The following is a 12,435-nucleotide window of genomic DNA, read 5'->3' on the forward strand; positions in this document are numbered from 1 at the left end:
TTTGTATAAGCATTTATTGACAAGTCAGTTGAACGCCAAGTTTTTTAAGTCGGAAAATAGCTGATTATCAATCGTAAGTTGCTGTTTTATCTTATCATCTCCCCAGAAATAAGAACTAGCAGTCAGAGTGTAAGTGATGGAATCATCACTTTCTCACAGTAAGACTGGTTCCATGGGGGCTAGCAGGAAGAAAAAAATAGTATTTGTCAGTAACTGTAAAACAATAGGTCTGAAAGTTATACAAGAAAGATTTAGCTGGGGACATGAGACATGTTTTCTATGCTGTTATTTTCTGTACGAACATAATCATTACTTTGAAAAGTTCAGACATATGATGCAGAAAGGTCTTAAAACAACTTACTGAGTGTTCTGATTGTTTTATTGTTTTGTAGACAAGTTACCTGTGAAGAGGAACTTCAATTGCCTGTAGCCAAGTGTCTAGGGATTTTTTTTTTTGACTAATGATTCATGATGAGAGAAGGTTCAGTCCTTTCTGGATAGGGCAACCACCGAGCAGTTAGTTGGTCCTGAGCTGTATAAGTAAGGAGAGTGAACAAGCTATGAGGAACAAGCTAGTAAATAATGTTTCTCTAAGGTCTCTGCACTAGTTCCTACTTACAGGCTCTTAACGTGAGTTACTTCATTAACTGAACTAAACATCACCACCACCACCACCACCACCACCATCATCATCATCATCATCATCATCAACGCCCCTTCTTCTTCCTCCTCCTCCCCATCTTCATCCTATTCCTCCTCCTCCCCTCTTCCTCCTTCCCTGCCTCTCCTGCCTTTTCTCTTTTTCTACAGAATCTTGTCATATTATGTGTCCGTAGACTGGCCTTGAACTCCCCATGCAGTTGTGTCGCATTGGACTCACTGTTATCCTGTCTTGGTCTCCCAGGTGCTAGCATTACATTCATGGGTCACCATGCTGTTGCATGACTCAGCTCCTGGGGACACATGAACAAATGTTTACCCATCCCAGTTGGGGAACAAATAATAGAGCAAAGTACAGTTACTACCAAAATCCAACTTAGTGAGCCAATGAGTTTTATTGGGATATTTGCAGAGAAATGTGTGAGGGGGTATTTACAAGAGCAGAAATGACCCAAGGACAGCTATGTTAACATGGTGAAACAAAAGCTAGAGACTTGGAGTGGAGTACACATGTTACAGGCAGCTGAAAGTGCTGGAGAGTGATCTTCCCAGGTAGCTAAGTTGGTATGAACTTCTTTCAGGCACCTCAGCTTGTTATCTAGGTAGCTTATCTGATCTAAGAGTGGCTTTCAACAATCCTTATTGCTAACATTTACATATGCTTGGAGAGGAAGGTACCGTCTAGTGAATCTGGGTAGATTCAGAGGTTTCCTGAATTTTTTATTGACTCCTTTCACTGAAAGAGCTTCTCTGATGGCAAGTCTTATGTAGACTTGACACACAAGCTAGAGTTAGGTGAATGTAGTGAACCTCAATTAAAGAAATGCCTTTATAAGATCCAGCTGTAAAGAATTTCCTTAATAAATGATTAATGAGAGAGGTGTTGTGGTTTATAAAAACGACAGAAAGAACCAGGATATGTTTGGTAAAGTGAGGTATGGTGAAGTGGAAGGAGGTGCCTCTACAGGCCTATGCTGAGACAACCCTTCCCCCTGAGGAACCAGCCATACAATGGGTGTAGTATGAAATAATGGAATAGAGTATATTTAGGGCATGGGGAAGGGGAGTTGAGGGAGTAGAGGCAGAGAGAGAGAGAGAGAGAGAGAGAGAGAGAGAGAGAGAGAGAGAGAGAGAGAGAGAGAGAGAGAGGGGCACAAGGGGAATGGGGAGAGAAAGGTAAGAGAGTAAGAGAACAAGAGAGTAAGGAGGGGGTAAGCAGTCCCTTTTATACTGAGTCAAGCATACCTTACTGTTGCCAGGTAACTGTGGGGTGGAATCTAGAAGGAATAAGAGGGCCCAGCCCATTGTAGGTGGTTCCATCCTTGGGCTGGTGGTTCAGGGTTCTAGAAGAAAATAGGCTGAGCAATCCATGTAGATGGAGCAAGCCAGGAAGCATCACCCCTCCATGGACTCTGCATCAGTTCCTGCCCTGTTTGTGTTCCTATTCTGAATTCCTTTGATGATGAACAGTGATATGGAAGTGTACATTAAATAAATCATTCCCCCCCCCCATTTGCCTGTTGGTTATGTTGTTTCATTGCAGCAATAGAAACCCTAACTATGATAGTTTCTCTTTGCAGTGTATTGTTTTACCTTCTCTTAGAACACCCTATACCTTATGGTACTTTGCAGGAGGAACCTTCTTCACAGCTTTCGTTGGATAATCTCTGCTTATAACATTCAATGTCTTAATAAACTTCCCTCAAAGATAAAGTTTAGTTTCATTTTTAATCATAAGAGGAAGTTACTCCACAATGTATGCCCAGCTTTAAGAGCAAATGTTTAGGCCTCATGTATTTTGCAGAAGGGGCTGCTTCCCCAACATTTCCTTAGTTTTATAGAGAATAAGAAGGAAGGTAGAAAACCAAGTCTATCACGTACTACAAGGTTCGGTTACATGTTTAAAGTTATACATGGCAAGTGCATACACTTTTGTGTTTTCATCTATCCTTATCCCCATTGTGTAGAAGGGGAAGCTGTGGCTAGATTCTTACACAAATAAGTATAAAAGTTACTTTAAGTCACTATTAGTAATTATCTTCTTAGAGGCGGACTGTATCTGTCTGGTAACCTAGGCCTAGTCCTGAAACCTTCTATCCTCTGTTCAATATTATGTAGGCCTATGTTTTCAGCCTCTGAGACTTACTGATGAATAAGCTCATCCTTTCTAGCTCTTTCTGAATTCTGGCTGGTTGGTCAGCTCAGCAGCTCTGACTCAAACCTCCTCTCTAAGCTGACTGATTCTATCTGGACTCTCTCATGTTCTCTGGAATTGCTATGCTTGGCCTCAAACTACCTCTAGAAATATTCTATTTTAGCTCCTTCTCTGGCTTGATATGTCTTCATCTGTGTCTAGTTTGGTCTCTATCTGCAACCTGTTTCTGTACAACTGTCCCAATAAAACTGCCTCCTCTTTTTCTTTCTTTCTGCACTGCTCTCTTAAGTAGCTTCCTTTTCCTTATGAGAGTTGGGCATATCCTATTTTGTCATCACTGATTCATCACTTTGTCTGCTGACACTCAATTAGACATCACTTTCAAACATAGGTACTTCCTTCTACAATTTAACTTTACCTTCATTATTTGAGATTAAAGGTGTGTTCAAAGGCTTGAGCCACACCACTACTAGAAACAGCTTTTTTTCCCCCAGTGAACAACACAATCTCAGGGTTTACATATGATCAAATATCCTGCAACAAGTAAGAGAGAGAATACCAGTCGTTTTGACTTCCGCTCATCGCTGTGTTTGCATTTCTAGTATCTCTTTCTTTCTAGTACTAAGATTATAAATGTGAGTCACCACATCCAGCATTCTGTTTTCTTAGGAGTAAATTACTGAGAGCTCAGCAACTTTCAGAAAAACAAAATGGGTTAGTTAGCAGCCTAATACAAAAATTGTGTGTGTGTGTGTGTGTGTGTGTGTGTGTGTGTGTGTGTGTGTACACACATGTATACACATGCATGTACATATGCACAGAACTGAAAATTTACAGTCTTTCCATGCTACGGTTGTCTCTTTCCTTTTTCTTTAAAAGCTTTGGTTATTATTATTTTTGTAGATTTATTTATTTTATTTTATGTGTATTAGTGCTTTTGTTGCATGTTTGACTCTGTGCCCTAGATGTTTGTTTGGTCCTCACAGGACTCATAAGTTGGTATCAGATCCCTTGAAACTGTATTTGTGGATGTTTGTGCATTGTTATGCGAATGCTGGGTACAAAGCCTAGGCCCTGTAGAGGAGCAGTGAGTGTTCCTAATCCTAAACCATCTTTTGCCCACATGTTGGGTTGTTTTTGAGATAGGGTATTACTCTGCAAAGTCAGCCTCAAACTTGTAATCTTTCTGAGTGCTAGAATTTCAGGTAAGCACTGTCATCGCTAGTTTCCTTTTAGTATTAATGAAATGCTTTCAAGTTGGTTGCTTCCCACATTTTTTGCCATCATTCTTTTTACAACAAGGAAAACAAATGCACTTCAGTAAAAAGCATTTTCTAATAAATTGTTTTTATGAGCAAAGTGTTTTAAAGGATCTGCGTGTCATTCAAAATTAGGGTGACTATCAATGCTAGTAAGTTTTTTTCTACTTTTTATCCTGAAGCAATTTCAAACTTACAGTTTACCTGTGTTCTCCTGTATTTCTTTAAGCGAATTATTTGCATTATATTTCAAGTCCTCTATGACCATCATGAGGTGTGATTTTTAAATCCAAATCTTGCTTTTCCAGTGTGTTGGGGTATCCAGTACATGCTGTGGTGGGAGAACTGGGTTCTGATGATGCCAAGTAGTCCTGGTTTTTGTTGCTTAGGTTCTTGTGCTTGCCTTTCGCCATCTGGTTTTCTCTGATGTTAGGTGGTCTTGCTGTCTCTGAATGCAGCTTTTTCCTCCTGTGGGCCTGTGAGCTTTTGAGCCTGTGATCTTAGGAGTCAGAGCATTCCTGGGAGACCAGCTCTCTCTTGGCAGGCTTTGGGTACCAAGGGGTGTGGGACAGCCTTAGCTCTGGGCACAGAAGGAGACTGGAATTTTCCTGTCCTAGGCTGCTCCACAGTTCCTGTGCCCTGTGTCCTCCTGGTAGGTCCCTCTTTGGACAGTTGAGTGAAAGTGGGGTTTCACCTGTGGGCTTAGGAGTGAGAGCACTCCTGGGAGACCAGCTCTCTCCAGGAAGGTTTTGGGGCCAGAGGGCTGTGGGATTGTCTTCTATACAATTGTTTTTCAGTTCAGGAATTTAATATTGATAAAATACTTTTATCTAAGTTATGATCTACCTTTTAACTTTATCAATTGATTCATTAATGTCCATAAACAACATTTATTTGTCATGTCTCTTTGGTCTTTTTTCATTTGTTAGAGTTTCTTCTTCATCCTTTTGTTTTTAGTTCAAATTATTTATTGAATAAGAAGTTACAACAGAAATCTTTACATGAGTTTCCATTAAGACTAGTTTTCTAATTCAACATTCATTATCTGCCACTGACTTCACAGGTTCATTAAAAGTTTTTCTTTTGGATAATTTATTTGCATTTCAAATGTTATCTTCTTTCCCAGTTTCCCCTCCACAAAACCCTTATCCCATCCTCCCTCTCCCTGCTTGTATGTGTGTGCTCCCCCATCCACCCAACCACTCTCATGTCACCACCCTGGCATTCCTCTAATTGGGTCATTGAGCCTTCACAGGAGCTGGGCCCTTCTATATCAATAATCAGTCCAGAAAATGTACCACAGGCTTTCCCACAAACCAATGTGTTTAGAGCATTGTTTAATTGAGGATCCCTCTTCCAAAATGACTTTAGCCTATGGCAAGCCAACATAAAATTAGTCAACACAAGTATCTACATATAACATATAGCTACTATAATTGTTATGGCCAGGATATGACTAAGATATACAATTCACTTGAGGACAAATTTCTACATTAATGTATCTTCAAAATATCCTCAATTTTCAGCTAAAACCTACTGTATAGAACTGAACATACTTACAAGATATCCTGTTTGGCAACATTAAGATGCAAACTGTATAATTCCCTTTTGAATATGGGTGGCTTGACCCTGAACTAAACATGACAAAAGGCATTTTCAGTCTTATTCTTGAATCATGAACTTAAAACTAGGATACTTAGAAATATGTTTCTTAATTGACTGAATATACTCAGAAATATGCCCATCCTTAAAGTGCTTTGCTATATGATTATATATACACATAAAATTTCTAGGATTCCTTCTCTGGGAAGATCTTTACTTTGGAAATAACTTCCTTGCTCTTCTTATCTACTGTGGTTCTAATAAATCATTCTTTACTGTTTTATTTCTTAGTTGTGATTGTTTTTCAGCTTTGTACTTACCGAGATACAACACCATTGCATTCAGGTACAATATTGATACTTCCAATCCAAAACCTGTCATCTCACACTTCTTTTTGTAGTTCTTTTCTTGCACAGTGAGATCTGGCTCACACAGCAACCCATTTACTTACTTGCTGAATCCTACAGTGTATATATATATATATATATGTATATATATATATATGTGTATATATATATATATATATACTCATTCTTCATATTTTTTATCTAGTGAAAAAGTGTAGTAAGAAAAGAGTTCCAGCAGCGATTTCCCATCCCAAAGAGGATATTTGCACTAATGTCATGACTTCACCTTCCTGTCCTGCGTGGCCGACAGTACCTCATGCCGGATATCCGGTGCTCTGAAACCACGGGCAGCCTCGAGTGCCGCGGCTGCTGCTCCTCTCAGCAGTAGCCCTATTAATTAATTGCGGGTGGACCTAAAGTCTTCTGGATATCATCTATATGTTTTCTATCTTTAATTGATATGTCATAGATGTTTAAATTAACTCTCATTATTTTATTGATTTAGTAGTATGTGGTATTTTTATAAATACTGTTTAATTTAAAAAAAAAAAGAAAAGAGTTCCAGGTTAAAGTTTGATGCTATGTTTCAGATGTAGTAATCCTTATAGGAATTCTGAAAAAGATTAGAACTAACCACACGGCCTGCCTTTGTGACTTTAAGAGTCAGAGCTATTAGGACAGCAATTGGCAGTGAGCAATTTTGTGATACATCCAACTAGTCTTTTTTATTAATAAATGTTGCACTGATATTTTTAAAAAGCACATTTAAAATCTTTATATAACCAAAGGTTTCAGGTACTTATAGTACTGAGACCTCTTCAGCACCATTTAAATGGTCATGGACTAAACATTTATAGCTTTGATTTGGAAAAGCCAGTAAAGGTTAAGCTTTGAAAAATGAAAATAGACAAGTTTTTGCCAAATTCAAGTTCTCAAAGGAGGTCTACAATAGTTGAAACAGGATAGAGAAAACAAAACAAAACTATCACTAACAACGAAAACACCAAACCCTAGAACACCCTGGACCCTCTCTTTGAAGGCAAAACTGTTGTAATACTGAAACTCAAAGGTAAAAGAACAAGCAACAAACAACTAATGGCAGCAAATGGACTGATCTGGCTCTTAGAGTCTTTCTTTGCCCTCTTCTGAAATAATCCTTGAGACTTAGTTTCCAGAATTGTGTTGTAGATATGTCTGTGGGCTCTGAAATTCACAAATCAGCATTTTGAATGGTTGTGTTTTTTCTGTAATGGTCTCACGTTGTGAAAGTTTTTTTTTTTTTCTTGTAGTCCTGAGGATTACCCTCATCTGTGGGAAAAAAAGACAGACATTTGGAATGTAGTTAAGGTTTTTTCTGTTTTAGTAGAGTGGTGGTTGTCAATTCTTTTTCAATACCCATGACTTCTCTAGCCCTGGGTAGTTTGCTAGGTTTCTAGAAGGCAAGGTTTTCCTTTGGTTGAGTGGGTGTTAAGTCTAATTAAAGAGTTGGTTATTGGCAAGGTATGTGTGCTGTTACTAGATCCTTAGCATTATTGTATCTTTCTGGTTATTGTGGTTCATAGGTATCATGTCAGAAACTATACCTATAAAAATCTCACCAACGAGACTATGTACAAAGACAACACCAATAGACATGCTAATGTGGTCTGGGGAAAGGTTAGGAGGTCTCAACTATACACAACGAATTACAGGCAACTAAGGAATGCTGATGGCAAGATAAATAGTTTTCCTTAGGGGAAAGCAAACCAATTAGTTATCTAATAACAAATGATGAACTCTGGAAACATATACAGACAAGTAACATTCTGTAGACTAAACAGGTTGTATTTATGCATTTAGGAACACACACACACACACACACACAGAATAAAAAAGAGGCCATGAATTTGAAAGTGCAAATAAAATGGAAAAAATTTGAAGCCAGAGAAAGAAGGGAGAAAGGATATAATTATAGTATAATTTCAAAAATATTAATGAAAGCGGGAATATTATTACAAGAATCTTGTAACTTTGTATAGCAATTCAGAGTGGTTTCAGAATCTCTGACACTATCCACAGTCCTGTAAGATTTCTCAGATTACATTCCTATGGACCATAGGCATTTAGAATATAGAACAGAATAGATTTGATGGTTGTCACTCTGGAGCATAACCACTGTATGTGCTGAGTTCTTCTGAGTCATGTATTTTTACTGTATGGTAGGACCTTGGGAAATATGCAGCTAAAGCATTCTTTCTTTTTATTCGTGGAATGACAAAAGTCCCCGGAGGAGAAATGAGTTATCCGAGGATGTAAAAGCTTTGCAGGAAAGAGCTTGATGGGTTCTTGCTTAACAAATAATTCAAGTGCAGTATTTACAGGTTTAATTTCTGATTTCCAGAATAGTTATTGATATAGAAGAAGTTAAAGTCTCTTTTTGGGGTTCTCAGTCTTACTTATAAGAGAATTTAAGAAGAAAACAGAGGTCAAGGACAATTTTATCAAGAAGTAATATTTCAGGTACTGTTTCAATGCCATATCTGCCTGTATGCTGCCATACCTTCTGCTATGATGGCCAGGAACTCTAAATCTCTGTGATGGTAATCCCCAAACAAACTCTTTCGTTTTATAAGCTATCTTGCTGAGAGTGTGTGATTGCAGCAATAGAAAAGCAACTAAGTCACAAAGCATGCTTAGAAAAGAGAGCAAAAAAGGTAATTTTGCCTCCTTTCTGAATAAAAGTATTGCATATTTATAAGGTTTTTTGGCTGTAGCCTGGTAAGGGACAGCAAGAGGGGTGGCAATTTTTGGAAGGAAATGCAGAATGTTCCCCATCTTTCCATCTCTTTAGCACAGAGTAAGCAGAAGCAGCTTTGCTAGGGGTGGTCCCTTGGCAAGGTGACTGACTGGGCCCAGGTGAAATGTTCTATCTATCCAGAGCAGATCTTTAACTCTCTCAACACTAAGAGGTTCCTTGTGCTCTTATCCTTCTACTTCATTCTCAAGAGGCATTGGGCTGCAGTGAAAGGAGCGGAATTTTGAAGGGAACCTCTAGTATTTGCTATTTTAACTATTGTTTAACTTGAAAATATTTTTCTTGATGAAAAGGATTTGTGGACGATAACACAATTCAGTTGTAATGCTGTCCAGGAATGCATTAGAGCTAGAAGGACTTGCCATATGTGAGTACATCTTTCAAAATATTGAAGTATTTTTGCAGCTATGAAACATGATGGATGCCAGAACTGGGCTGAGAATGTTTGTCAACTTTTGGCAGACTTATCACTGCTGGCCTTAGCATGTTTCTTTGATGGCCAAGTGAATTTCTGGTCAGACAGCTCACTAATGTTTCTAATTATTTTTGAAACTCTCCTGAGTGGCATAGCTTATTACTCTCTCTTACAAGGGTGTATAGATCTATGACAGTAATTGTTCTTAGGAGAGGGCCATGCGAACATTTTTTTTTAATAAGATGGAGTACAGCTAGAGTTCTACATTAGGGTATGATGCCAATATCTCAGGCTACATGATAGCTGTTGTTGTTTAACATTTCGGCCGCTGTTGATTACTCTCGTGAGTCTTTATTCAGAAGTCTTTCCATTATCACAAAGCAAAAAGACAGTAAGCATGCAGACTTACAAGTTCAAGTAATAGCTGCAAGAAGTCTTCTGCATATGTTAACACAGTTTTTATTTTCAAATGTACTAGAGATGATTTGAGATGTCAAAGATATTTCACTTATAGAATGCAAGACACTCAGTAAAAATCAGTTTACATGTAAGTGCCCACACCATAAACTATTACTTCAATGCCATTGTTACAAAGGAATCTGTGGTAATAGTGACTTTGTGGTATTTACTAACTCCCTTATTTTTTTGCTAAATATTTTTTATTGGATAGATTATGTACTTATATTTCAAATGTTATCCCCTTTCCTGGTTCTCTCTCTCCCATCTCCCCTCTGCCTGTTTCTATGAGGATGTTCCCTCTCCCACCTATCTACTCCCACCTCAACACTCTGGCATTCCCCTAAAGTGGGGAAAAGATCCTTCACAGGACCAAGAGATTCTCCTCCTATTGATGCTAGACAATGCCATTCTTTGCTACATATGTGGCTAGAGCCATGGGTTGCCCCATGTGTACACTTTGGTTGGTGCTTTAGTCCCTGGGAGCTCTGGGAGTTCTGGTTGGTTGATTTTTGTTGTTGTCCCTATGGGGTTGCAAACCACTTCAGCTATTTCAATCCTTTCTCTAATTCTACCATTAGGGTCCCCATGTTCAGTCTGATGATTAGCTGGAAGCATCTTAATCTGAAACAGTAAGGCCCTGGCAGAGCCTATCAGGAGACATCCATATCAGGCTCCTGTCATCAAGAACTTCTTGGCATCAGCAATAGTGACTGGGTTTGGTGGCTGCATATGGGAAGGTTCTCCAGGTGGGGCAGTCTCTGGGGGGCCTTTCCTTCAGTCTCTGCTCCACTCGTTGTTCCTACATTTCCTCCCATGAGTATTTTGTTCCATCGTCAAAGAAAGACTGATGAATCCACATTTTGTTCTTCCTTCTTCTTGACCTTCATGCAATCTGTGAATGGTATTTTGGGTATTCCAAGATTTTTGGCTAATATCCACTTATAAGTGAGTGCATATGATGTGGGTTTTTTTTTTTTTTTGTGATTGGGTTATGTCACTTAGGATGTTATTTTCTAGTTTCATCCATTTGAGTATGAATTTCATGAAGTCCTTGTTTTTAATAGCTGAGTAGTACTCCATTGTGAAAATGTGTGAAGGGCCGTCCTCACATTCTCCATTGTAAGATGGGCCGATATCCGGCAGGATGCACCTAATAAAAGGGCAATACGCAAGCGCCTGGTAAATTCCTCACTCAGGGGGACACGTATGCTGTGGTACGTCATCTGGCACATCTGGCAGCGACCAGCCAGAGAGTGACACGTCCGAGGCGAGGATAGTTTCCTATATAAGGGATGGTCTTTCCCTCACTCGGGGTCTCCGTATTGTAAGCTTGTGCTCTCGCTCTCAAGATGCATTAAAGCTATTTCTGCAGAAGGATCCTTTGTGTCCTGCGTCATTCTTGCTGGCGAGACGTAGCGTGGGACATTTGGTGCCAGAAACCCGGGAAAAAGACTTCATCAGCACCTCCGGAGACCCCTTGGTGACAAGGAGGATTCAGAACTGCAGGTAAAAAAAAAATACGTTCAGAGAGGCATGCCTTTCTTGGATTTTGGTCTGGGGTTGTCGCCGCCTTGGGAAGGATTTGTTGAGGCTATGGTATTTGTTCTCGGAGCCACCCTACTCTTTCTTATTATTATGTACTGTTTTCACCGTTTCCGCTGCTAAAAGGACAGCAGCTGGAGGCGCATCTCAGTCTCTGGTAAATAAGTGAGCTTCGCGCAACTCCCCTTTACTGTTGGGGAGCAGGGACGTGATAGCACCGCCCGGGAAGTGCGCGTAAGACTCCCGTATATAAGAGAGCGGCGTGTCTGTTTCTACTCACGCCTTGTCAGACAGACGTAGATAAGCCGCTGGGTGTTCTTGGTCCCTCATGGGATCCTCACAATCTGTGATCACGGCTCTGGAAACGGTGCTAAAGCAGAGGGACATTAAAATTGGAGGAAGAACACTTAAAAACTTTGTGAGAAGTGGACAGGGTGGCTCCGTGGTTTGCCTGCTCAGGCTCGTTTACAATTGCCTCATGGGACAAACTTGGAAGGGACCTAGACAGAAAATTGGTGGAGAAAGATCTGCGTCTAGGAACTAAAGCCATATGGAAACTAGTCAAAAATTGCTTAGCAGATGAAGTGTGCAAGGCAGCAGTTGTAGGAGGGCAGACCACACTTGAAATATTTCGAGAAAGTATGTCAGAAACTGAACGTAGTGAGAGATTAGACGCGTGTAAGTAAAAGGACGTCCTGAGAAAGAAAAAGAGCCCTCCCATTAAGTCCGCGGATAAGGGAGTGTTAAAGCTTTCAGATTCCGGCACTTCCCTCTCTACACAGCAACCGGGAGGGGGAGCCAGCATATACCCTGTGAAAGAGCTAGAAGCGCTGAACCTCGACAGTTCTGATAGCTCTGAGAATGGAATCTTAGATTCAGAGGAGGAGGCCGAGTTAGATGAGGAAGCAGCTAGATATGAGGAAGAGAAATATCACCCCGAGGAACAAAAGAAAGGTAATAAAAAGCTTCTGCCGCGGCAGTCGCCAACCGCACCCCCTCCATATGAGGCGCGCTCTTGCGCATTCTCTTTAGTCCCCGATAGGGTGAGAAGGAAGCTGCAGTTGACGTTCCCGGTCTTTGAAACGCAGGAGGGTGAGCGGGTTCATGCCCCAGTCGAATATAACCAAATAAAAGAGCTGGCGGAGTCTGTCAGAAAGTACGGAGTTACAGCCAATTTCACCCTAACCATTCTTGAAAGGCTG

The 12,435-nt window shown here is 40.1% G+C and overlaps 1 long non-coding RNA gene across 1 annotated transcript; it reads right to left on the minus strand.

The window, feature by feature from the left end:
- Positions 1–361: 361 nt before the first annotated feature.
- LOC134484013 (uncharacterized) lies at positions 362–1,044 on the minus strand. The gene is made up of 2 exons (XR_010061304.1): positions 881–1,044; positions 362–532 (listed from the first exon to the last, which is right to left on the minus strand). It is a non-coding gene; the product is annotated as an uncharacterized LOC134484013 (long non-coding RNA).
- Between the last annotated feature and the right edge of the window lie 11,391 nt (positions 1,045–12,435).

This window comes from Rattus norvegicus, chromosome X (assembly GCF_036323735.1).
Source record: "Rattus norvegicus strain BN/NHsdMcwi chromosome X, GRCr8, whole genome shotgun sequence".
NCBI classification, from domain to species: domain Eukaryota; kingdom Metazoa; phylum Chordata; class Mammalia; order Rodentia; family Muridae; genus Rattus; species Rattus norvegicus.